The 23,837-nt window shown below is 45.2% G+C and overlaps 1 protein-coding gene and 1 long non-coding RNA gene across 7 annotated transcripts in view; both read right to left on the bottom strand.

The window, feature by feature from the left end:
* The window catches only part of kif6 (kinesin family member 6), a 645,381-nt gene that overhangs the window by 342,827 nt on the left and 278,717 nt on the right, over positions 1 to 23,837 (bottom strand). The window lies entirely within an intron of this gene.
* LOC138737161 (uncharacterized) lies at positions 1,675 to 22,081 on the bottom strand. The gene is made up of 3 exons (XR_011340789.1): positions 21,938 to 22,081; positions 12,674 to 12,726; positions 1,675 to 1,740 (listed from the first exon to the last, which is right to left on the bottom strand). It is a non-coding gene; the product is annotated as an uncharacterized lncRNA (long non-coding RNA).

The following is a 23,837-nucleotide window of genomic DNA, read 5'->3' as shown; positions in this document are numbered from 1 at the left end:
TTATTCTAGGAAACTCCTGATTTTGACTATGCTGTTCAGACATAACCTTAGATTTGTCTGTCTGGACATTCTGGGATTTTTGTGCTTGCCTATGCTTCAGTGTAAAACTGTCATAAATCACTTTTAAAAATTATTTTGAAAAATGGCACATTATCCCAAAATTCAAGAACGCTGACTCAGTAGAATTGCTACACCCAATGAGTAAAAATATGGATGATTTTGCTGAGGTGTTATATCAATATTGCAAACTTATTTCTTTGCATGGTAAACTTAAAATGGATGTCCTGGAAACATGCTATCATTTACATTAGCCTTTATTCCCATTCCTTTATGACCTTTACAAAGAATGGTGATAATCGCTCCCAGATTTTATGGAATGGATTCTGTCTCTTCCAAAGAGCTGTACTCTTGGATCAGACCCATATCCCAGAATTCAATTGATCCCTTTAGATTTGTGACTTGATGTGCATATCCACAGAGACTCCTATTTTACTTGCAACTAGTCTGCTACAGTGAGATCCTTTCTAATGGACAACAGTAGCATTGAGATTTGATGATCTTCAGATTTATCGGACATTTATGACAGATTTGCGACTGAATTGAAAGGTATTCAGCCCCATTTGACCTTTTCTGCTGAGAAGCTGCGTCATTTTATTTAGTAAACAGTGTTCCAATTGATGCTGGCCATTTGCCCCTTCCGACTTTGTTAAATTCTTCTTGAAGAATGACAAATATTTGTGCTTATCTGGCAACAAGGTAATGGAGATGCACATTTCGGAAGGATGCAAAAACAAAAGTGGATGGTGGTTGAGTTAAAATGATATAGGCTCAAATAACCTTTCCTTCAGCAGATTAAATGGGGCCAAATGGGCCTGATGAGACAAGGCATTGTACCAACAGACTGTGTAATTAATCGTCAGTGCAGTACCTTGACCTCAAATGTAGCATCAAAGAAAAATGTCCTATCTACTTACAAATGCCTGCAGGGCAATAAGAATGAGGTAATAATAAAGAAAGCAGAATGACCATTTTCCACAAGTCATATTCATCATTGCAACTATATCAATGCATAGGATGTCCATGCCTTCAGGGCTTTTAATTGATCAGCAAAAGTTAAGGGAAAGGAAAAGTAGAGGGTGTTACTCGTGCCTCCTTCATTTCTGCAACTAATTATTTTCATTCCAACTACATTTTCTCAAGACTATTTGTTATTTCCTGCATGAAACCTTCCTTTGACAACTGGCAGGGAGATTATATATACATCTTACCTTAGCCTGGGGATCCAACCAAACAGAAAAAATAAATCTGAAAGGAGCCCAGGCTGAGCAATAAGCATCAAAACAGAGTTAAACCCAAAAAAAAAATGCAAAATGATTTTTTTTTGTTGTTGCACAAGTAACATCAAGTCATATCACTGGCTGGGTTTTCGAGTGCCTGCGCAATGGAGGTGGCATCAAAAGATTAATTGGTACAACATTGACAGGATGCATTTGTTTGCCAGAACAATCTCTGTGCGTGCTGGGTTCAAGGATCAGAGTCTGTGCAGTACATTAAGGATGGCAGAAGCTGTCCGATTCAGCTGCAGATTTGTTTGGACAAAAAATACCAAAGTTGGAATTGAGAAAAAAAAGAATCTGGAGAATATTGAACAGTCTGCGCCTTTTACATTTTAACCCATGCACCATAAATTCCTGTCCGTTAGATGTCCATACTTAAGTGTTTTTAATTGACCAGCAACATCTGAAGGAAGGGAAAAGAAAAGGGTATAATTTCTGCACCATTAATTTCCACAAATAAACAGTTACATTTTCTTCTTGATAGAGATTATTATTTTCCCCCAGTCATTTGATAATCAGCCTTGACAAAAGTCTTTGTATCCTCAATCATGATAGGAGATATCCTAGAGGACTAGGGTTTCACTAATGTTGTACCTTTCTTCAAGGGGAGAATAAAGAGAAATGCAGAAATTATAGGCCTATAAGACTCACATCAGTGGTTGGAAAACTACTGCAATGGGTACGTAACGGTATGATTGATGCACATTTGGAAAGTCATGGTCAACTCAGAAGCAGTCTTCATGGCTTTGTGAGAGACAGGTTATCTTACTAATTAGACTGAGTGTTTTGAGAAAATGACAAAGATGGCTGTTGAGGGTAATGCAGTGGACATTGTCTACATAGACTTTAGAAAAGGAATTAACATGGTTGACTGATTGAGAAAGTGCAAGTGGATGGGATCCATGCTGAGTTGAAGGTTTGGATACAGAATTGGCTGCCCCATACAAGACAGAGGGTAATAGTGGTGGAAGGCTGTTATTTAGGCTGGAGGATACGGCCAGTGATGTCCCACAGGGATCAGGGTGTGGACCCAAGTTGTTGGTGATTTATCTAAATGGCTTGGACAAAAAAAATAAACGGTTGGGTTGGTAAGATAGGAGGAGTGCCACCCAATTACACCTAATTGATCTACAACCACCGTATGTTTTGAAGGGTAGAACAAAACTGGAGCACCTGGGGAAAACCCACACAGACACAGGGAGAACAGGCATACTCCTTACAGACAGCATGGGATTTGAACCCCGGTCCCAATCGCTGGCCCTGTAACAGCATTGCACCAATGGGTACGCTAACCGTGTCACTGTATTGTTATGGACAATGTATAGGGGGAACAAAAAATATAACAGGATATAGATCATAACAGATAAGGGGAGAGAAATGCCAAATTGAATTTAATCTGGTCAAGAATGAGGTGTTGCACTTTGAGAGGTCAAATGTAAAGGGAATGTATACAGCTGATGGCAGGGCTCTTAAAAGCATTGATCTACAGTGGGGTCTAGGGATCCATGTCCAGGACTTATTGAAAGTGGCCATTCAAGTAGATAGGGTGTTAAAGAAGGCGTATGGCATGCTTGACTTCATTTGGTGGGACATGGAAGTCGTGTTGCAGCTACAAGATATCACGCATTATCTCTGCTGGAGGAACGCCGCGTGTCAAGCAGCATCAGGAGGAGGAAAAGAAGATTCGACGTTTTGAGCCAAAATGCTTCATCTGTGTGGAGGGAGGTTAGTAACCAGTGTAAAGAGGACAGGGTGGGAGGGGTGAGACAGGGGAGTCACACGGGATTGGCCAGCCAGGCAGAGGTGAAGTAGGATCGACAGATAAAAAGGACTGGCAGATGCCAGACAAAGGGAGAGAGAGGCAAGAAAAATGAATGGGTCAGGTTTAATATTTTTGAGCAAAAATGTCTATCTTTTTCTTTAACCTTATTTCAGTGAAGGCATTCACTTGCAGTTATTTTCTTGTGTGTCCTTTCTGGAATAGTAACTATCGATGATCCTCAACTTACCATCGTTATGCTCTGACAAACCCATGGTAAATCAAAACAAAAATCGCAAATTGAAAAAGAATACAGGTATATCATATAGCACTATATCAGTCCCCACACTGATCCCAGTGCCCCGCTCTCTCTCCACAGTCCTTTATTAGTCCCCACACTGATCCCGCTGCCATGCGCTCTCCAAACTATGCTGTATCAGTTCCCATACTGATCCCACTGCCCTGTTTTCCCTTGACAGTGCTGTATCAGCCCCCACATTGATCCCACTGCCTCGCTTTCTCCCGACAGCGCTGTAACAGTTCCCACACTGATCCTGTTGCCTTGCTCTCTCCCGTCACCGCAGTATCAGACCCTGAACTTCTCTCTCATCAGACTGAGGTAAAAGAAGTGTTTGACCAAGGAAGCTACAAAGAATTCACCTTAGAGGAATTGTCAGCGTTTATTGGAAAAATCAATGATGTTTGCGATCACCTTTCTTTAACATATTACATGAAATAACAACAGTCACGTTATTGTACCATTGTAACCTCGAAAAATTGTAAGTCAGACCATCGTGAGTCGGGGAGCACCTGTACATTATTACAGATTTGCCTTAAAAATTCAACCATAACCGGTTAGACCAACCTTGAAAAAAAATGTTTCTTTGCACTATTTCCCTGTGAGCAATAATACGATGTTTCATCAGTTATAAAGTTGTTCTTTTAGTACATTCATCCCGCTGGGGGATACGCAACTGGAAATTGACAAGGAAACTTCAAACAGCTTGAACTGGTTCCTCACTCAAATCTTTGTAAATTAGATCAGGCTAATAGAAAAAAATGTTATTTTCAAGAAGAAAAATAGAAAAGTCTAAAAGCTCTTTTCCAAAGACAGGCAGGCAAAAATATCAACTTTCCAGCGATGGGCTAATAAATTTTAACAAAGTATTTCTATTGTTGGAACATGGTAATGTCATAAAGTCACATAGCATGGAACAGGCCTTTCAGCTTGTTACATACTCAGACAGCAGCAATAGAAATTCACCAAGACACCAAGTTCACCAGTGAACAGGAATTTACTGACTGGGTGGTATACAGAGGCTGGCTGCCCTCCTTGGCTCCACCCTCAATTACCCCAATTGGTTTTCCTGCCTTACCTCAGATTCACCTGAGGACTATTGATTGTAAGCTATTAAAAGTTCGTTTGTACTCCTCTCAAGTCTGTGTGCAATCAGTAACATTACAATTTTAATAGCTTAACTTTTGAAGCAGAATGGAAGCCCTGTTGAAGCCAGACATGCTCCAGTTCAACCCTCTGTCCCTAGAGGCTCCGGAGGAATCACCGACTGGCTGAAGTGCTTCCAGTCTTAACTGACGGCCACGCAAGATGCCTTCAACTCCGATAGTCTCCATGGTTCTGCACTTCTCTCTCGTCAGCCCCAAGGGGTTTGCTGTCATCAGGGACTGAGCAACATACGAGTCTACCATAGAAGGCTTGAAGGGCCATTACATGAGGCTTCAGAACGACGTGCTGGCGAGACACCGGCTCGCTCAACGTTGGCAATGCCCGGATGAGTCACTGGATGATTATGTCCTTGAACTGTGGGCCCTGACCAGAATATGCCACTACGAAGCGGCCACAGCCCGGGTGAGAGAGGAAGAACAAATTTGGGGCACCCTCGTGGCAGGAGTAAGTTTGAGGTAGCGACTGCTAGAGTTGGGGAAAAAAGACTGGCCAGCACCCTCGAGCTGGAAAAAGCATTCAAACAGGCCCAACTGGGAGCTGACAACCTCACGGGCGAAAGCAGCGCCTTTTCAGAAGACCAGGTCACTGACTGCTGTGGCCACACATGACCGGGGATGCTACTTCTGTGGGCAGTCACAGCACCCTCGTGCCTGATGCCCCGCGAAGGATGCCGTGTGTTCAGGATGCGGTAAGAGGGGGAACTGGGTGAAGGTCTGCAGGGCCAAGGGGAACCCAAAGAGGCTGACCACGTGTGTGACCCCCGAATCAGCGTATGACCCATGCCCGAGTCACGAAGTGTTGGCCCTGGCCTCTCCATGCTGCTCATTGTTGACATTTGTTGCGTCTCATGGCGAAACCTGCCACCGAAAGTAAAGTATCATGGGAAGTAAGAGCAGCCAACTTGCCCTGCCTCGTGGTTGACACCATCTTGTCTCTAAGTGTGCCGATGACTCCACAGTTGTCGGCAGAATCACAAACGGCAATGAAGAAGTGAACTGGAGGGAGCTAGCTTGTTGAATGGTTTCACACCAACAATCTTGCGCTCAACTTCAGCAAATCCAAGGAGATAATTGTGGGCTTCAGGAGGAAGTCAGGGGAATATGACCCAGTCCTCATCGAGGGCTCAGTAGTGGAGAGAGACAAGAACTTCATATTTCTGGGTGTCAACATCTCCAAGGATCTGTCCTGGAACCTCCAAGTTGATGCAATCACAAAGGAAAGTTTGAAGAGATTCAGTATGTCACTCTTCAGGTGTACTGTGGAAAGCATTCCGGCTGGTTGCATCACTGTCTGGTATGGAAGCACCAACTCTCAGGACAAGAATAAACTCCAGAAGGTTGTTAACTCATGTGGTGATACACCACCAGACTACTGCACGGGGCGACCTCTGTACCTGCAGAAGAGCACTGGAGGACAAGGCAACACCTGGCCAGCTGTCAGTCAGCCGACCTGAATGGACCAAGCCCCACCCATTTGGCTGTTAATCACCCTCCATGATATAAGCTGGGTCTGGCCCTTCGAAGACAGTCTCAGTGCTTGCAACAGCATTCTCACGGCCAGCTCTGTGGAAGTTTGTGTTGAATAAAGCCTGGAGAACAGACTTTATGTTTTGTGTGTTTGCTTCTGTTTGATAGCTCACCACAATTTATTCAACACAAAATTTGAAACTGCTATGGAAAAGCTCCTGAGCACCGGGAGCCTCGAGATCGACCCATGCCACCCGGAAGTGCAAGCACGCTTTGAGATCTGGAAGCACAGAGTCGAAGCAATCATCGAGGCACACGCCAATGACATCCTGAACTCCTACAGAAAAAGGCTCGTTTTACTCTGATCGAAGCTGGGTCCCCGAGTCTTCCAGGCACTCAAAGCCTGTACCGGGTACTCAGAAGCGATGAACACCCTCAAGACAATGTATAAACCTCCTACAAATGTGGTCTTTGCAAGGTATCGCCTAAGTATCCAAGCCCAGCTGTCCAGGGAGATGGCCGATTCCTATCTGGGAGCCCTGCGTGAGTTAGTCCGACCTTGTCTGGCTGAACCCAGAGTAAATGAAAGGGAGGTCGAGAGACTGATCAGATATGCCTATGTCTGAGGCCTACACACGAAAGCCATCAGGCAGAAGCTGCTAGAGGACAATAACTACTCCTTGGCCTAAACAGTGGAGGTAGTCTGAACCCTGGAGGCAGCAACCCTGCACACTGAAGCCTTCGACTCCAGGCTTCCTCAGGCCTCCATGTGGTCACCACAGTCGTTTGCTGTGGCCCTAGATCAGACTGGGGATGAAAACATCGCTGTTGCAGGTGCCCAGCACCCTTGTAAGTACTGTGGGTCCTGGTGTGGGTCTGATCGTCGATCACACCAAAACTTCCCAGCCAGAAACCAGTACTGTTCAAGATGTGTCAAGAAAGGCCACTTTGCCCAAGTATCCCTCTCAAAGCCTGCCGTCAGCTCAGCGTCCCTCTACGACATGACCCCTCCTTCCTGGTCCCGGCCACGTTGATTGCTGGGCGACACCATTGCCCCCACAGCTACTTCCAGCCTCCCTAACCTTGGCAGCCCAACTTGTGGCCTCGCCAGCAATGATCGCTGCGTGCACACCATGCGCCCGGACCAGCGTGATGACATCAACCTCGCCGACGGCGTGACATCACTTCCACCGGCACAACCAGCGCAGCCAGGGAAGAAGACCAGCCATGCCTCGCACTCCTACGAGGCGTTGACATCTTGGGCCGGTCAAGCTCAGGCACTACCACCACCTGGACCCTCCCAGGCCTACAATGAAGACGGTACCGACAACTATGATGACGTGGTCAACATAGGCGCTGACCAGGCAGCCCTACAGATGCACCCCACACCTCTGGATGCCACAGATCACTACCCACCACACTCCACGCCTACGGAGAGCACCACCAGTCGACACTCACCTCTCACGACTCCTGCAGAGGATTCAGCCGGCCACGACTCACCTCCACCATTGGGGAACAATGGCTCGGACCATGAGATGGTCCTAGCAACCACCACCCTGACCAGGAACATCCCCCACAGCCGTGAGTGCTCAATGATGGACGACAAAATCAACGGGCAAGTAACAAAGTGCCTAATTGACCAAGGCAGCACTGAGAGCTTTATTCACCCGAGCGTGACCCACTCCCTAAAACTACAAAATCCACCCCACCACTTTCTCTATTGCCTTCTCTGCCCAATAACTTCGGGAAATGCTTGGCTGATCAGACTGTGTGGGGGGGGGGTGGTGAGAGAGACATACACCTGGACATACACAGGTCATGCCCAAACTCTGCGCCACAGTCCTCCTTGGCTTAGATTTTCAATGCCACCTGCAAAGCATCACCCTCGCCTTTGGGGGGCACTTACCCCCACTCACGCTCCACACTGCACTGTCCAACCAGCCCTGGCCAATCTGCAGCCTCTCCACTCTGTGCATCGTCCTCCCCTCACTCTCTTTTCACACCTCACGCCAGACTGCAAGCCGATAGCTGCCAGAAGTAGGCACTATTGCGCAGCAGATAGAGACTTCATCAGGGTAGAGGTGCGGTGGCTTCTGGCGGAAGGTGACATAGAGCCCAGCAACAGCCCATGGAGAGCACAAGTCCTGGTGGTCAAAGGGGGCAGCAAGCCAAGGATGATCATGGATGACAGCCAGACCATCAATAGGTACACCTAGCTGGACCTACCCCTTACCGAGGATAGCCGACATGGTCAACAAGATAGCCTGCTACTGGGTCTTCTCCACGATTTACCTGAAGTTGGCCTATTACCAACTCCCCATCCACCCGCGGGACAAGCCTTACACCACCTTCGAGGTGGACACGCACCTGCACCAGTTCCGCTGAGTTCCATTTGGGGGCATGAACGTGGTCCCCGTCTTCCAGCGGGAGAAGGATCATATGGTAGACCGGCACAAGCTAAAGGTGTCTTTCTCGTACCTGGATAATATAACCATCTGCGGCCATAACCAGCAGGACCATAATTTCTCCAGACAGCCGAGGAGCTGAACCTCACTTACAACAAAGAGAAGTGCGTGTTCAGCACCACCTGCCTCGACATCCTGGGGTACATCGTGGCATATGGTGTCATCGGCCCACATCCATATGGATGCGCCCATTAATGGAGATGCCCCTCCCCCCCACACTCAAAGCCCTCCGCAGGTGCCTTGGCTTATTCTCCTACTATTCACAGTGGGTTCTCCACTTCTCGGATAAGGTCCGCCCACTGGCTCAGACCTCAACATTTCACTTCCCACCCGTGGTGCAGACAGCCTTCACACGCATCAGGCCACGATGCACGCCGTGGACGAGGACCCCCCCCCCCCCTTTCAGGTGGAGAGCGATGCCTCCGATGTAACCCTCCCCGCTACCCTTAACCAGAGGGGGTGCCCAGTCGCCTTCTTATCCAGGACCCTCCACGGTTCCGAGCTAGGGCACTCTGCCTTAAAAAGGAGGTCCAGTCAATTGGGTAAGCGGTCCGCCACTGGTGCCATTACCTAGCCAGCAGGAAGTTCACTCGCCTCACTGACCAGTGGGCCGTGATGTTCATGTTCAACACCACCCACAGGTGCAAGATCAAGAACGATAAGATCTTGCATTGGAGAGTCGAGCTGGCAATGTACAGCTCTGGGGAAGTTTAACGACTCCTCCGATGCCCTCTCCCGGACCTGCGCGTCGCTCCACAACAACCAACTGTAGGCACTGCACGAGTCCCTCTGCCACCCCGGCATCTCCCGCTTATACCATTTCATCAAGTCCTGGAACCTTCCGTACACCATCAGGGACGTCAGGACCGTGACCGAGGCGTGCCGGGTCTGCGCGGAATGAAAACTTGGCTTCTTCCGCCCGCCCCACTCAGCCCTTCGTGTGCCTTAGCATGGACTTCAAGGGGCCACTACCTTCCACATATCAGAAAGTCTATTTCCTCACGGTCATAGACAAGTACTTCCGCTTCCCTTTTGCCATCCCTTACCCAGACGCCTCCACGGCCACCATCATCAGGGCATTGACACAGATCTTCCCAATGTTCAGCTACCCCACATTTATCCACAGTGACCGGGAGTCTAGCTTCATGAGTGAGGAAGTGCGCCAGTACCTGAGAGCAAGGGGCATCACAACTAGTCGCACGACTAGTTACAACCCGAGAGGTAATGGACAAGTGAAGCGCGAGAACGGGGTAATGTGGAAGGCATTCCTCCAGGCCCTTAAGTCAAAGAGGTGGTCCATAGAATACTGGAAGGACGCCCACCTTGAGCCGCTCCATGCTATTAGGTCACTCCTGTGCACGGCTACCAACGAGACCCCTCGCAAACACCAGTTTTCGTTCCCCAGAAAATCACCCGCTGCTGGACCGCCTAAACCTGTAAATAATGTATATGTTTTGGAGCTCTGGTAGATCACGGACTGCCACCTACCCCCCCACCCCCTGACCCTGGGACAATTTTAAAGAAGGGGTAAATGTGGTGGTACACCACCAGCCTACTGCAGGGGGCGACCTCTGAACCTGCAGAAGAGCACTGGAGGACAAGGCAACACCTGGCCGGCTGTCAATCAGCCAACCTGAATGGACCAAGCCCCACCCATTCGGCTGTTAATCACCCTCCGGGATATAAGCTGGGTCTGGCCCTTCGAAGACAAGTCTCAGTGCTTGCAACTGCATTCTCACGGCCAGCTCTGTGGAAGTTTGTGTTGAATAAAGCCTGGAGAACAGACTTTATGTTTTGTGTGTTTACTTCTGTTCGATAGCGCACCACAACTCAGCCTTCACTCTATCGAGGATAGCTAGGTGAGGAGGTGTTTTCTAAAAAAAAGCAACCTCTATCCTCAAAGACCCCCACCACCCATGCCATGCCCTCTTCACTCTGCTACCATCTGGGAAAAGGTACAGAAGCCTAATGACGAGCACCCAACAGTGCAAGGACAGCTTCTTCCCCGCCGCCATCAGATTCCTGAAGAATCAATGAACCAAAGACACGGCCTTACTTTTCAGGCAGTATTCTTTTAATTTTTTTTTATATATAGTAATGTAAGATGGTTATAATATGAATGTTTGCATTGTGACGCTGTCGCCAAACACTGAATTTCATGACTTGTTCATGACATTAAATTCTGATTCTGAAGTAGTGCAGGTGAATCTTTGCCTCACATCGATGGCTGTTTGGGACCATGGATTAAGCATAAGCATTGTTTCTTCTGTCTTTGAAACCTCTGCTTCCATTTCCATCTTTTATTTATCTGCCTTCTGAAGACTATCTCCCTGCAAAACTAGTTTATACCTATCCAACAGCACTAGAAAACCTTCCCATGAAGTTACTGGTCAAGGCCCATGTGGATTAGCTGTGGGAGACGTTCCTAAGAGACTGGATATACAGGCATAATTTGAGTCAGCAGGGCTTCATCGGGGGAAAATTGTGTCTCACAAGCCAGATTGAATTCTTCGAGGATGTAGCAAAGAAATTGATGAAGTGAGAACGGTAGATGAGGTGTAAATGGAGTTCAGTAATGCATTTGATAAGGTTCCACATGCAAGACTCATTCAGACAATAAGCAGGCATGCAATCCAAAGAGGGCTTTGTGGAAAGAGAATTGAAGGCAGAGGGTGGTTGTCACTAATTCATACAGCGTGTCCCTCTCCTTACGATGGGGTTACGTTCCGATGAATCCATCGTAAGTGGAAAAATCACGTCCTACCCAACATCATGGCCTAGCCTACCTTAAATGAGCTCAAAACACTTACCATAGCTTACAGCTGGGCAAATGTATCTAAAACAAAGCCTATTTTATAATTAAATGTTGAATACCTTTTATTCCACACTGAACAAAACAATTTTTATTATAAAATATAGTGTCAGCTCAAGCATCCATCAGCTGTTACACGCTAACTAATTAACGACCACCACACCGAAAGCACCATCATACTCTGAATGGAAGTTAGTGACCAGTGGTGCACTGCAGGGATCTGCTCTCCGTTTCATGATTTTTTTTTGTAAATAACCTGCATAAGGAAGTTGAAGGGCGGGTTAGTAAGTTTGCAAATGACATGAAAGTGGTTGCTTTTGTGGACAGTCTGAAGGTTTGAAAGAGGATACAAAAGGACATTGGTAGTTTAACCCAGAAAAGTGTGAGGTGTTTCATTATGCTAAGTCAAATTTGAAGGTAGAATACCATGTCAACAGGAGGACTCTGAGCTGTGTGGACAAAGTAAAAGATCTTGGGGTCCGTGTCCATAAGACACAAAAAGTTGCTGCACAGATTGATTGTGTCCTGGTAAGAAGGTGTGTCGGCCTTCAGTAACCATGAGCTCGAGTTCAAGAGCCGTGAGGTAATGTTAGACCCCACTTGGAGTACTGAGTTCAGTTCTGGTAACTTCATTAATGGAAGGATGTGGATGCAATAGGGAGGGTGCAGAGGAGGTTTATAAGGATGCTCCAGGATTGAAGAGGATGACTAATGAGGATTGGCTGAATTAACTTAGAATTTCTCCTTGGAATGACTGGGGATGAGGGGTGACCTGATAAAACATTGTAGTCATTTTCAAACTTTTTCTTTCCACTCACATACCACCTTAAGTATTCCCTATGCCATGGGTGCTCTGTGATTAGTAAGGGATTGATTAAGGTGGGATGCGAGTGGGAAGGGAAGGTTGAGAATTACTGCTCTAGACCCAATGTTACTGAAGTATTTTGCTTGAGAAAAATTGTTGTTGGCCCATTTCCTTTGGAGTTCTGAAACTGTGCACATAACAAGTCAACGAAGTACAATTAAAACAGTAGTTTTCAAACTTTTTACTAATCACAGAACACATTTAGTATAGGGATTACTAAGGTGATATGTGAGTGGAAAGAAAAAGTTTGAAACCATTGCATTACAAGATGATGAGAGGCATTGATAATATAGATGGCCAGAGGCGTTTCTCCCAAGGCCAGAAATACCTAACACCAGGGGGCATAATTTTAAGGTACAGGAACTCCCTTACTCACGACCTATGCCATTTACATCCATCTGCATATACGATTGAATTTTAAAAATATTTATAAAATTTACACAGTTTATGTTACATTTGACAAACTATAACAGGGCATGTAAGAGCCAAAATGTATGTACTTACCTTGTTAGTCAGCGTCGCGGGGGTCTGTAGGTTGGGCATGACCATCTTGATTCCTGTGCGCATGCGCGAGTTTTAGGTTGGTGCATGCGTGGCAGGTTCAAATATTGGAGTTCAGTTGGTGCACACGTGAGTTAAGGGCATGAATGCAATATCATTAGGAAGCAGGCTAACAAAGTAAGTACGCAATTCTGCCATATGTACATTCCGAGATACAACCGGTCGTCCAGAATGGAACATGGACGTATTTCAGGGAGTACCTGTACAGTACTTGAAAATAAATACTGGGGCGAATGTAGGAGGTAAGTTTTTCACACAGAGAGTGGTGGGTGCATGGAATGCGCTGCTGGCAACATCCTATTTTAAATAGGATCTTTCAAGAGATGATTAGTTGGTAGATAGAACTGAGAAAAATGGAGGGTTACGCAGTAAGCAAGTTATTAGAGTAGATTATTAGGTTGACACAACACTGTGGGATGAAGGGCCTGGACTGTGCTGTAGATTTCAATGTCCTAAGATGCAACTCCTTTGACCAGGCTGACTTTAATTTCCCCCAGACCCAGGACCAAGAACAAAACTTTTCTTCCTGCACCATGTCTCCAGCCATTCCTTCATCTGCATTACCCCAAACTTCTATGTTTTTAAATGTTTTTTGAGTTTTCTTTTTATTGATTTTACATTTGATATAGAACATAGAACATTACAATATAGTCCAGGCCCTCTGGCCCACAATCTCCCAAAATAAACAAAACCTTCTTTCTCATAACCCTCTATTTCTCTTTCATCCATGTGCCTGTCTGAGAGTATCTTAAATGTCCCTATTGTACCAGACTTCACCACCAGTCCTGGCAAGGTGTTCCAGGGACCAACAACTCTCTGTGTAAAAAAAACAATACCCCTGATGTCTCCCCTAAACTTTCCTCCCTTTGCTTTGTACAGATGTTCTCTGGTGTTTGCTGTTCCTGCCCTGGGGAAAAAGGTTCTGACTGTCCACCTTATCTGTACCTCCCCAAATCTCTAATAAGTCTCCTCTCATCCTACTTCACTCCAAAGAGAAAAACCCCAGCTCTGCTAATCTTGCCTCATGATACATATCTTCCAATCCAGGAAAACGCCTTTCTAAATTTATCCCCAATTAATTTTCTTTCTAATTAAAGTTGTTTTGTTTCAAACACAAATCTGCACACTCCAGAGAAAGATATGTGACAGGACTTAAATGTCATGAGAACAATTCAGTATAGAGGCTTGGGGACACACAGGAGACAGCAGATGCTGGAATCTGAAGTTGAACACAATCGACTGAAGGAACTCATGAGCAGAATTACTATGAGAAAAAGAATGGTTGACATTTTGGACTAAAACACTATCAAGAATGGATAAAAAAAATCTTAGCTCAAAATGTCAACTGTTTTTGATTCTCCTACAGAAGCTGCTTGAATCACTTGATTCTGAGTGAAATATGAACATCTAACTCGTGCGTCGCAATTTGCAGATTATAATCAATTGAATGGGCTGTCCATATTTTACTGCAGACTCAAAGTCTGGGGTGTTGCCTCATGGCTTTAAAATGAGAGGTCAGAGGTGGGAGGGGAAAGATTTAAGGGAGACCTTTGAGGAGCAACTTTTTCACACTGAGCGTGGTGGCCACGTGGAGTGAGCTACCAGAGGAAGTGCTGAAGATGGGTCCATTTAGTGTGTAAAAGACATTTTTTCAGAGAGATGGAGGAGAAAGGGTGAGAGGAATATGGGGCAAATACAGGCAAATAGGACTAGTTCACAAAGGCACCTTGGTGGCTATAGATCAGTTGGGCTGAAGACCCTTTTTCTGGATGGTAATGATGCTGTATGACTGTGATTTTGTTAACCCTAATCTTTACTATATTCAACAGGTTTGATGGGTTGGAGATAAAGAAAGTATTTTCACAAGGTGTATGCAAAAAATGTAATTATGAATGAGATAATAATCCAAGGGGAAACAAAAAAACCCAGAGTGGTGGAAATAGAATTTGTTTCCACAAAAAGTGGTTGAGATGAGATAGTATAGAATGACATTCCTCAGGAGTTTGTGGATGTTATGTATGTCATCAGAAACCTTGGCAAACTTCTACCAATGTGCAGTGGATAGCTGCTCAATAAGTGCATCACGGTCTGGGATGGGGCACTAATACCTCTGAGTGGAAAGCCCCGCAAAACTCTTCCCACCATCGAAAGCATCTATATCGAAAGCTGCTGTCAGAGTGCAGCAGCACTCAAGGATGCACACCATCTACGACATACCCTGTTCTCGCTGCTTCCATCGGGAAGGAGGTATAGATGCCATAAGACTCGTACCATCAGGTTCAGGAACAGTTGGTACCCCTCCACCATCAGACTCCTCAATTAGAGACTCATTTAAGGACTCCGACTTTGCACATTATTTGTTACTGAATATTATTTTTTCTGTATTTGCACAGTCAGTTTGTTGACATTTCTTTATTTGGTTACATTCTTTCTTCTGTATATGTATCTTTTTCTTGAGTATGGTTTACAGTTACTGAGAAGTAGAAATTCTGCCTGGCCTGCGAGCAAAAGAATCTCAGGGTTGTATGTGATGCTGTGTGTGTACTCTGAGAGTATATTTAAACTTGAACTTGACAAGTATTTCAGCTGAAACTAATGAAAGGGTAATTGAAAAATATGCAGAGAGGGTTATATGATACATTAACACAAAAGGAGCTCCTGTGAAGTACAAATATGCAATTTTACCATTCAGGTCAAATGGCCTGCTTATTCATGTGCTGTGGGTGTCACTCGGAATTCCTATATTAATTGCCCTCCCTAAATGTTCTGAAGATTCCTATTCTGGAATGACAGCAGATTTCAATCATTGCACCTAATGGATTTTTATTCAACTGATGAAATAATCATCTAATTCGGAACATCCCAAACAAACCACAAAAGCAAATGAGAGGGCAGACTATATTGCAAAAAAAAACCAAGAAGCTGGAGGATTTAAAAACAATAAAAAAACAATAAAGGGAGAAAAGAAGAGATACGAAGGTAAGCATGTAGAACAGGATATCAACAGTTCTTTCAGAAATATAGTATATAACGAGTAAAAGTGGGGCAAGAGAGGACATCAGACCAGTGGAAAATGATGCTGGAGAAGTGGTATTGGAGAATAAAGAAATGGCAGATGAACTGATTGAGCATTTTGCGTCAGTCCTCACGGTGGAAGACACCGGTGACGTGCCACAAATTCGAGAGGGTCAGAGGGCAAAAGTGAGTGCAGTCATAATTATTAAGGGGAAGCTGAAGAGTCTGAAGAGAGATGTGACCTGAACCGGGTGGATGACACTCAACTACAAGAGATGGGTGAAGCGATTGCGGAGGGCACCAGTAGCGATATTTTAAATTGCCAATGTCATTTCACGCTTTAAAGGGGAGAGGCAAGAGACAGGAAATTGTAGGCCAGTTAGCTGATTTTGGTGGTTGATAAAATTTTAGTCCATTATTAAGGATGCAGTTTCAGGGTACTTACAGCACAAGATAAAATAGGCCAAAATCAGTATGGTTTCCTTCAGGGGAGGACTTGTCTGATAAATCTGGTGGAATTCTTGATAAACTAACAAGCTGCATGGATAGTCAGTGGTTGTTGGAAGGTCTTTGACAAGATGCTGTACGTGAAGCAGCGAAATGAGATGGGAGACAATGGGATAACAGGAAAGGTACTGGCATAGATAGAATATTGGCTGAGTTGGAGAAGGGAAAGAGGAATGAAGGGAGTCTTTTTTATCTGACCAGTGGTGACTAGTGGTGTTCCTCAGGGATTGATGTGGGTCCATTATTTTTCATTTATATGTTAATGACTTGAATGATGGAATTTATTTTCAGATTCAGATTTCAAATTTATTGTCAGAGTACATACAATACATCATATACAACGCTGAGATTCTTTTTTTCCCGTGGGTGTGGCAGAATTACCACTAATTGGTAGTACAAAAAATAAATCGTACAGTGCAAAAAAACAAGGAACTGTAAACAGATAGCAAATGTAAACAAACTGACTGTGCAATACAGAGAGAAGAAAAAGAAAATCAATAAAGTGCCCAAATGAGAGTTCTTAAATGAGTCCCTGATGGAGTTTGTCGTTGAGGAGTCCGATGGTGGAAGGGATAGTAACTTTTCCTAAACCTGGTGGTGCGAGTCTTGTGGCAGTGTAATCAGATTTACGGATTTACAGATGATACAAAAGATTAGTGTTGAGAAAGCAGGGAGTCTGCAGAGGGACTTTATCAGGTTGGGAGAATAGGCAAGAAGAGACAGATGGAATATTATTATTGGTAGCCCTTCGGTTCGAAGAAGACATGATGTTGTGCAGTTCTCCTGTGGACATGAAGGTGACTTTGTAGCCTCAGTATAGAAGTGCAGAGTCTTACACAATGGGGACACTGGAAGTCTGTTTTTGTATTAACTGTGGGTGTTCATTTGTGACACCGTTTATGGTTTCCATCAGTTTTTGGCAGCCCCTGTCTTCAAAGCTGGTGTAGGCTTCATCGCACAGGGCTCGCCAACGGGATCAGTCAGCAGCTGTAGCTTCTCGTTCTCTTGGCCGGATGCCACAGGAGCGTAGGGTTTCCTTCACAGCCTCTTTATAGAACTTGGGTGGATGACCTTGAGGTCTCCTTCAGTGACTATAGAGCAGCTGGCGACCATACGGTGGTCGTCCATTCTGATGACGTGTCCCACCCACCGTATCTGGGTTCTGATGATCAGGGACTCCATGCTGGTGGTCTTTGCGCGACCCAAGACCTCCAGTCTTGCCAACGGATGCCAAGGATGGGACAGAGGACGTGCATGTGGAATTTCTCCAGTTATTTGATGTGACATCAATACAGAGTCCAGATCTCACATCCAAATAGGAAAGAAGGGATGACCACAGCTCTGTAGACTTTCAGATTTTGTGTTGATTGAGCACTCTGGAACGCAGCCTCCCAGAGTCTGACTGGTCTTGTTGATCCTGGAGTCAATTTCATTGAAATATATGAAGCTGTTTTCATTTGTTAGCTGGCTGTCGTCAACAATGATTTTGGTTCTATGGAATTGGTGTTTGGCCTGGATGATGGAGAACATCAGGTTGATGATCAGGCAACGTCTGAGAATTTGTGCAGCATTAACCCAACACCCAACCCCAACCAACCAATTTTCCCCTGCAGCCGCTGCAACTGTGTCTGCCTGTCCCGCATCGGACTTGTCAGCCACAAACGAGCCTGCAGCTGACGTGGACTTTTACCCCCTCCATAAATCTTCGTCCGCGAAGCCAAGCCAAGGAAAGAAGAACTGTAGATCACTACCTTTGTGCGCCAGGAGCACACAGTTATCAGCAAAAAGGGTTTCATGAATGACTGTGCAGAAGCTCTTCATCTGTGCATTCAAGCAATGAAGGTCAAAGAGAGAGCTGTCCCGTCACTACCTGATGTAAACTGCTTCTTCTACACCTTGGACAGCACATGACAACATGCAAGTGAAGAACAGGTTGAACAAGACTGGGGCGAGTACACAGTCCTGCTTCACCTCATTAGAAATGGCAAATGCAGCTGACGTATCACCACTGCACAGGACCTGTCCTATCATTCCACATTGGAGCAGCTGCATTATTTTTACAAATTTCCGTAGGCATCCGTAACATCTCAGGATGATCCAGAGAGCATACCCGTTTACAGTGTCAAATGCCTTTGTCAGGTCAATGAAGACAGAGTAAAGAGGCTTGTTCTACACAATGCACTTCTCCTGAACTTGTCTCATGGCAAATATCATCCACTGTACTCTGTTCTGGCTGAAAGCCACACTGCGCCTCCTTTCCCAGACAAGTCTGTTCAGGCGGATGTGGAGCGATTGTTAGGGTTAAAGTTTGGGTTAGGGCAAAAATCTTGCCTGCGATAGAAAGCAGTGAGATACCCGTGTAGTTTCCGCAGTTTTTGTAGAGAGCCACAATGAGGGCATCGCGGTAGTCGTCAGGTATCTCCTCTGTGATACAAATGTCTTCCAGGATGTCCTGGATTGACTTTAATGCATTTGGGTTTAGAGCTTTGTAGATCTCGGCAGGAATGCCATCCTCCCTTGTTGCTTTATTTGAATTCATCTGCGAGATCACTTCATTGATCTTATCGTAGAGGGTGAAAGATCTAGGTCATCAAGAACTGGCTGTTGAGGGATGTGCTGCAAGACATCAGGATCAACTGTGGTGACCTATTGAGTAGGTTGAAAAAATATTCAGCCCAGCGGTTTTTCAGTCCTTCCAATGGTCAAGAAGGCAGGTCCTGCAGGCGTTGTGGAGCGCTAAGAGCATGACAAGACAATTAGATGTCCTGGTCATCCACTGCAGCAAGAGAGGTCTCCTGCTGTAGCAGTTCTCTCTGGCCACTGGATCAAGGTCTCTTCTGCCGAGAGAGTGGGATCACCCCTGTGCACAAGCTGTTCCACTTTTAACGCCTCACGCACAGGTTTCTGGGGTGCGACTCATCTCAGTTAACCCAACTCATCCAGTCCTGCAGTGATAGGGGAGCAGTGAAGTAAAAGGTGGAGATGACCGCTGGCAGTTGTAGCCACAAACCTGCACGTAGGCAACCTTTGGACCTGGGGTAGCAGAGATGTCTGGCCACATCCAGCACAGCCCAGCCTCACATGAGGGAGGGAGTTAGAAAAGGTATCCCAAATATTGTCTGCCCCACAATAGTATCCGGCTAGTTAACCGCGGCTGGCAGACCATCTCTTTAACAGTTGACATACAAGAAAAATAAATCAAAGAAAACTCATTTTTGGAGCCTGAAAAGTCCGCACTTTGCTGGATAGAGACAAGGTGGCAAGGCCCGAAAGATAAACAGAATTCATAGCAGCTGAACTATCGCATTGACATCGCTGCACTCAGTGAAAACAGGCTTGCAGACAAGTGTTCATTACAGGAAGCAGCGAGTGGTTTATATATTCTTTTTGAAAGGAAAAGCACAAACTGACAACAGGATTCACAGAGTAGGTTTTTCAATCAAAACTGTCCTACTGAAGAACACCCCTACCCTACCCTCTGGAATCAATAGATGTATCACGAAGATCTGCTTCCATCTTATTAAGTCCCATATCACCATTGTCAGTGTCTTTGCACTAATTCTCGTGAGGTCAGACAAAGACAAGGAAAGTTTCTATGAGAACCTGGTCCAGACTATTTGGACAACCCCCACCAGCAGCAAACTCGTCATCCTGGGTGACTTCAACACTAGGGTGGGGATAGAGAGCGACAACTTGGATGAAGTCCTTGGGAGACATGGAGTGGGCAAACCAAAAAGTAATGGCCTGCTGCTTCTAAGTGAGTGAGCCAAGCACAACCAGTGCATCACTAACATGATGTTCAGACTTGCAAACAAGTGCAAAAGAACTTGGATGCATCCGAGGTCCAAACACTGGCACCTACTTGATGATGTAATTGCCAGCGTGTCCTTCGCCTGGGCCATGCGAGGTGCTAAATGTTGGACAGATCACAGGCTAGATCAGTCGGTCCTCAACCTGCACGTAGCCCCTTTGCATCGTAAGCAATCAAAGACTGCCAGAGTGTCATTCAACATTGGCAGACTGCAAGATCCAGGTCAAGTCCAATGTTTTCAAGATGTACTTAATGTGAAACTCTCCAGCAATTCCCTGCTTGTGGGAACCTGTTCTGAAAAGTGGAAGCAGTTCAGAGATGTTGTCATGCACACTGCAACAACTGTACTTCGAATGAAAACCCGTGTGCAACAAGACTGGTTTGATGAAAACCACGAGACCATTTCAGAAGCCCTTTAGGCCAAGAACAAGGCCTACGCAGGCTGGAAAAATGACCTGCCATCTGTCTCAAAGAAAGACGTTTAAACATCTGGAGTCCAAAGTACAAGTGGAACTTGGAGAAACGAGGGACAAGCAGTGGCAGAGAAAGGCTGAGCAGGTGGAATGCTATGCAGACATGTATACACCAGAACGTTTTTCAGCGCCATAAAGTCAGTTTATGATCCTACTAAATCAAGATGCTCTTGAGCTCCACTCCCGAGTGGTGGGAGGTGGAATACGGCATAGGTAAATTTATGGCCATATACTTTGGTTGAAGAAAGTGGAGGTCTAAAGAATATTGGGAATCCTAGTGCAAGATTCCTTAAAGGTTGACTTGCAGGTTAAGTAAGAAGTAAGAAAGGCAATTGCAATGTCAGCATTCATTTTGAGAGGACGAGAATATAAAATAAAAGATATAATTCTGAGGCTTTCTAAGGTATTGGGTTGATCACATTTGGAGTACTATGAGGTGTTTTGGGCCCTATATCGAAGGAAAGATGTGCTGGCATTGGAGAGGGTACTGAGAAGGTTTACAAAAATGATCCCAGGGGTGAGTAGGTTAATACATGGGCCTGTGGAGTTTATCAGGATGAATGGAGATCACGTTGCAACTAACTGAATATTGAAAGGGCTGGATGGAGATGTTTCCAGACATGGGATAGTCTAGAACCAGTGACATTGCTTCAGCGTTAGCACGTCCCTTTAGAAAAGAAATGAGGAGCAATTTCTTTCAGTGAGAGTGTGGTAAATCATTCACTGCCGTAGATGGCTGTGATGACAAAGTGACTGGGTGTATATAAAGTGGAAGTTGCAGTGATCGTTTCTATTGATGATAATTCAATGTTCAAATTTTCCAATTTCGCATAACCCCATCTGTCCTTCACCTCTTCCCGTTTTCCTACATCATCCAGTAGTGGCCTCCTCCCCTACCTGTCATTCCACCTCTGTTCTTTTCCTCTTGGGGTCTCCACAGCTGACACCCCTTCCTTTCCATCATTTTTAAAATAAATTTTTAATATTAGTTACAGCGTGGAAGAAGCCGATTCTGGCCATTTTAACTTTGCTGCCCAAGTCCACCCTAATTAATCTACATTTTGGATGGTTGGAGGAAACCGGAGCATCCAAAGGAAACCCATGCGGACAGAGGGGGAACCAACAAACTCCTTACAGGCAGTCAGATCCATGCCCGGCCCACTGGCGCTGTATTATTGTTGTGCCAGCTGCTATCTCCCATTTTCTTGTTAGTCTCGAGAAAAGTTGCTAACCATTGACTGACCATTTCTCACCATAGATGGTGCTGACATGCTGAGTCTCTCCAGCTTCTCATTGAGTGCTCAATGCCCTGGTGAATCTCCCCTGCACACTCTCTGTTGCTACCACTGCCTTGATGTAGTGCAGCAACCAGAAATGTATTAATGATGGACCTGAGCTTACCTGTATCATCTCCAAGTGTGAAATTAGTAGACTTTGGAGTTTTGCACACATTTCATAGAGGTGTGCCTGCCTGTACTGTCACCCAGAGGAATGCAGTTACAGACGTGTGTTCAGAAGCTCCATGTCCCATTGTTAAGCCGTTGTTAAGCCGTTGCAGACAATGTGCACAGAAGTTCAGTATGCCTGGGACTAGAATTGGGCCTGAAAGAATAGATTAGGCTGAAAATGATCCTGGGTCTCTGGTCCCTAGGAGACTTATCCCAGCATCTCCAATAAAAGGCTCCCTCAGATCCCTGTTTCAGAGTCTGGTGTCAGGAGCCCAGGCATTGAGAAGACACTGGGGATTGAGTGGACCTCTAAGAGCAATGGAGCCTTAACTTGGGTCACCTGGTGAGACTGCTGGGAAGCCCATGACTTGGGAAGCATGTAGCCATATCAAGCAGAAGTAGAACTAACAGGTGCTTTCAGATTTCAGATTTATTGTCAGAGTATGTACATCACATCACATACAACCCTGGGATTCTTTTTTCTGAAGGCCAGGCATAGCACCACTTACTGGAAACAAAATAAAGACTGTAACAGCATATACATGTAAACAAATAAAGAGCTGTAAATAGATAACAAATGTAAACAAACTGTGCAATACAGAGAAAATAAAAAAAATAATAAAGTGCACAAATCAGATTCCTTAAATGAGTCCCTGATTGAGTTTGTTGTGGAAGAGTCTGACGGTGGAGGGGGAGCAGCTGTTTCTGAACCTGCTGGTGCGAGTCTTGTGGCACCTACACCTCTTTCCTGATGGCAGCAGCGAGGACAGATCTTGTACTGGGTGGAGTGGATCCTTGGTGATTTCTGCTGCCCTCCGACGACACCATCCCTGTAGATATTCTCGACAGTGGGGAGAGTTTTGCCTGTGATGTCCTTGGCTGTGTCCTCTACTTTTTGCTGGGCTTTTTGCTCTGGAGTTTTGACATCCATACAGATTGTACAGTAAATGTAATTTCTGATAAATGCTTATGCTTTCCGAGGCTTTTTTAAATTCTCCTATCAAGAGGAATACAAAACTTGTAAAGGCACTTTGAGCTTCAACACAGCAGCTTTCTCACACAACGGAAACTCTGCTTGATGAGGGACTCCATTCAACCTATTTAGCCAACCCCACCCTCTTTGCTTCTCACCAAAGTACAGCCATGACAAACTGCTATTTATTGAGATTTTGTGGGTGGACACAGTTCAGTATAGGTTAATATTTCCCCCAGCCCCCATGAAGATCTACAAAGATTGTTGCTGCTACAGAATGCTGGCAACAATCAAGGATCCACACCAGCCAGGACATGGTTCTGTTCCAGCTGCTGCCATGAGGAAGGAGGTACAGTTGCCAAAGGACTCGTATCTCCAGGTTAATTAACAGTTGCTACCCTTCAAGAATCAGACTCCTGAACAACAGACTCATTTAAGGACATACTTTGCTCATTAATTATAACTGAATACTTATATTTCTATTTTTGCACAGTCAGGTTGTTGATATTTATTTTTTTTATGTACATTTCATCCTTCTCGAGTACAGTTTACAGTTACTGGTAAATAGAAATTCTGCCTGGCGCACAGGAAAATGAATCTCAGGGTGGTATGTGATGACATGTATGAACTCTGACAATAACTTTGAACTTTGACAAAGACAAAGGCATTTTCATTTGTATCCACTCACTCAGTTTTATTCAAAAATGCATGCGTGGAAGGCGACCACTTTAGCTGATACAGTAGTTCCATTTTGTAACTGCTTGACTTAAAGAGTTCCAAATTCAAAATTACCGTCAACTGACTAAAATTAGAAAATATTCAGCAATTGAACATACTGTCTGATCCATGGCATTTTACTGAGGATTGAAAAAATGTTAGA

Source organism: Narcine bancroftii, chromosome 6 (assembly GCF_036971445.1).
Source record: "Narcine bancroftii isolate sNarBan1 chromosome 6, sNarBan1.hap1, whole genome shotgun sequence".
Classification (NCBI taxonomy): Eukaryota; Metazoa; Chordata; class Chondrichthyes; order Torpediniformes; family Narcinidae; genus Narcine; species Narcine bancroftii.
This window is presented reverse-complemented; position numbering and strand designations above follow the sequence as displayed.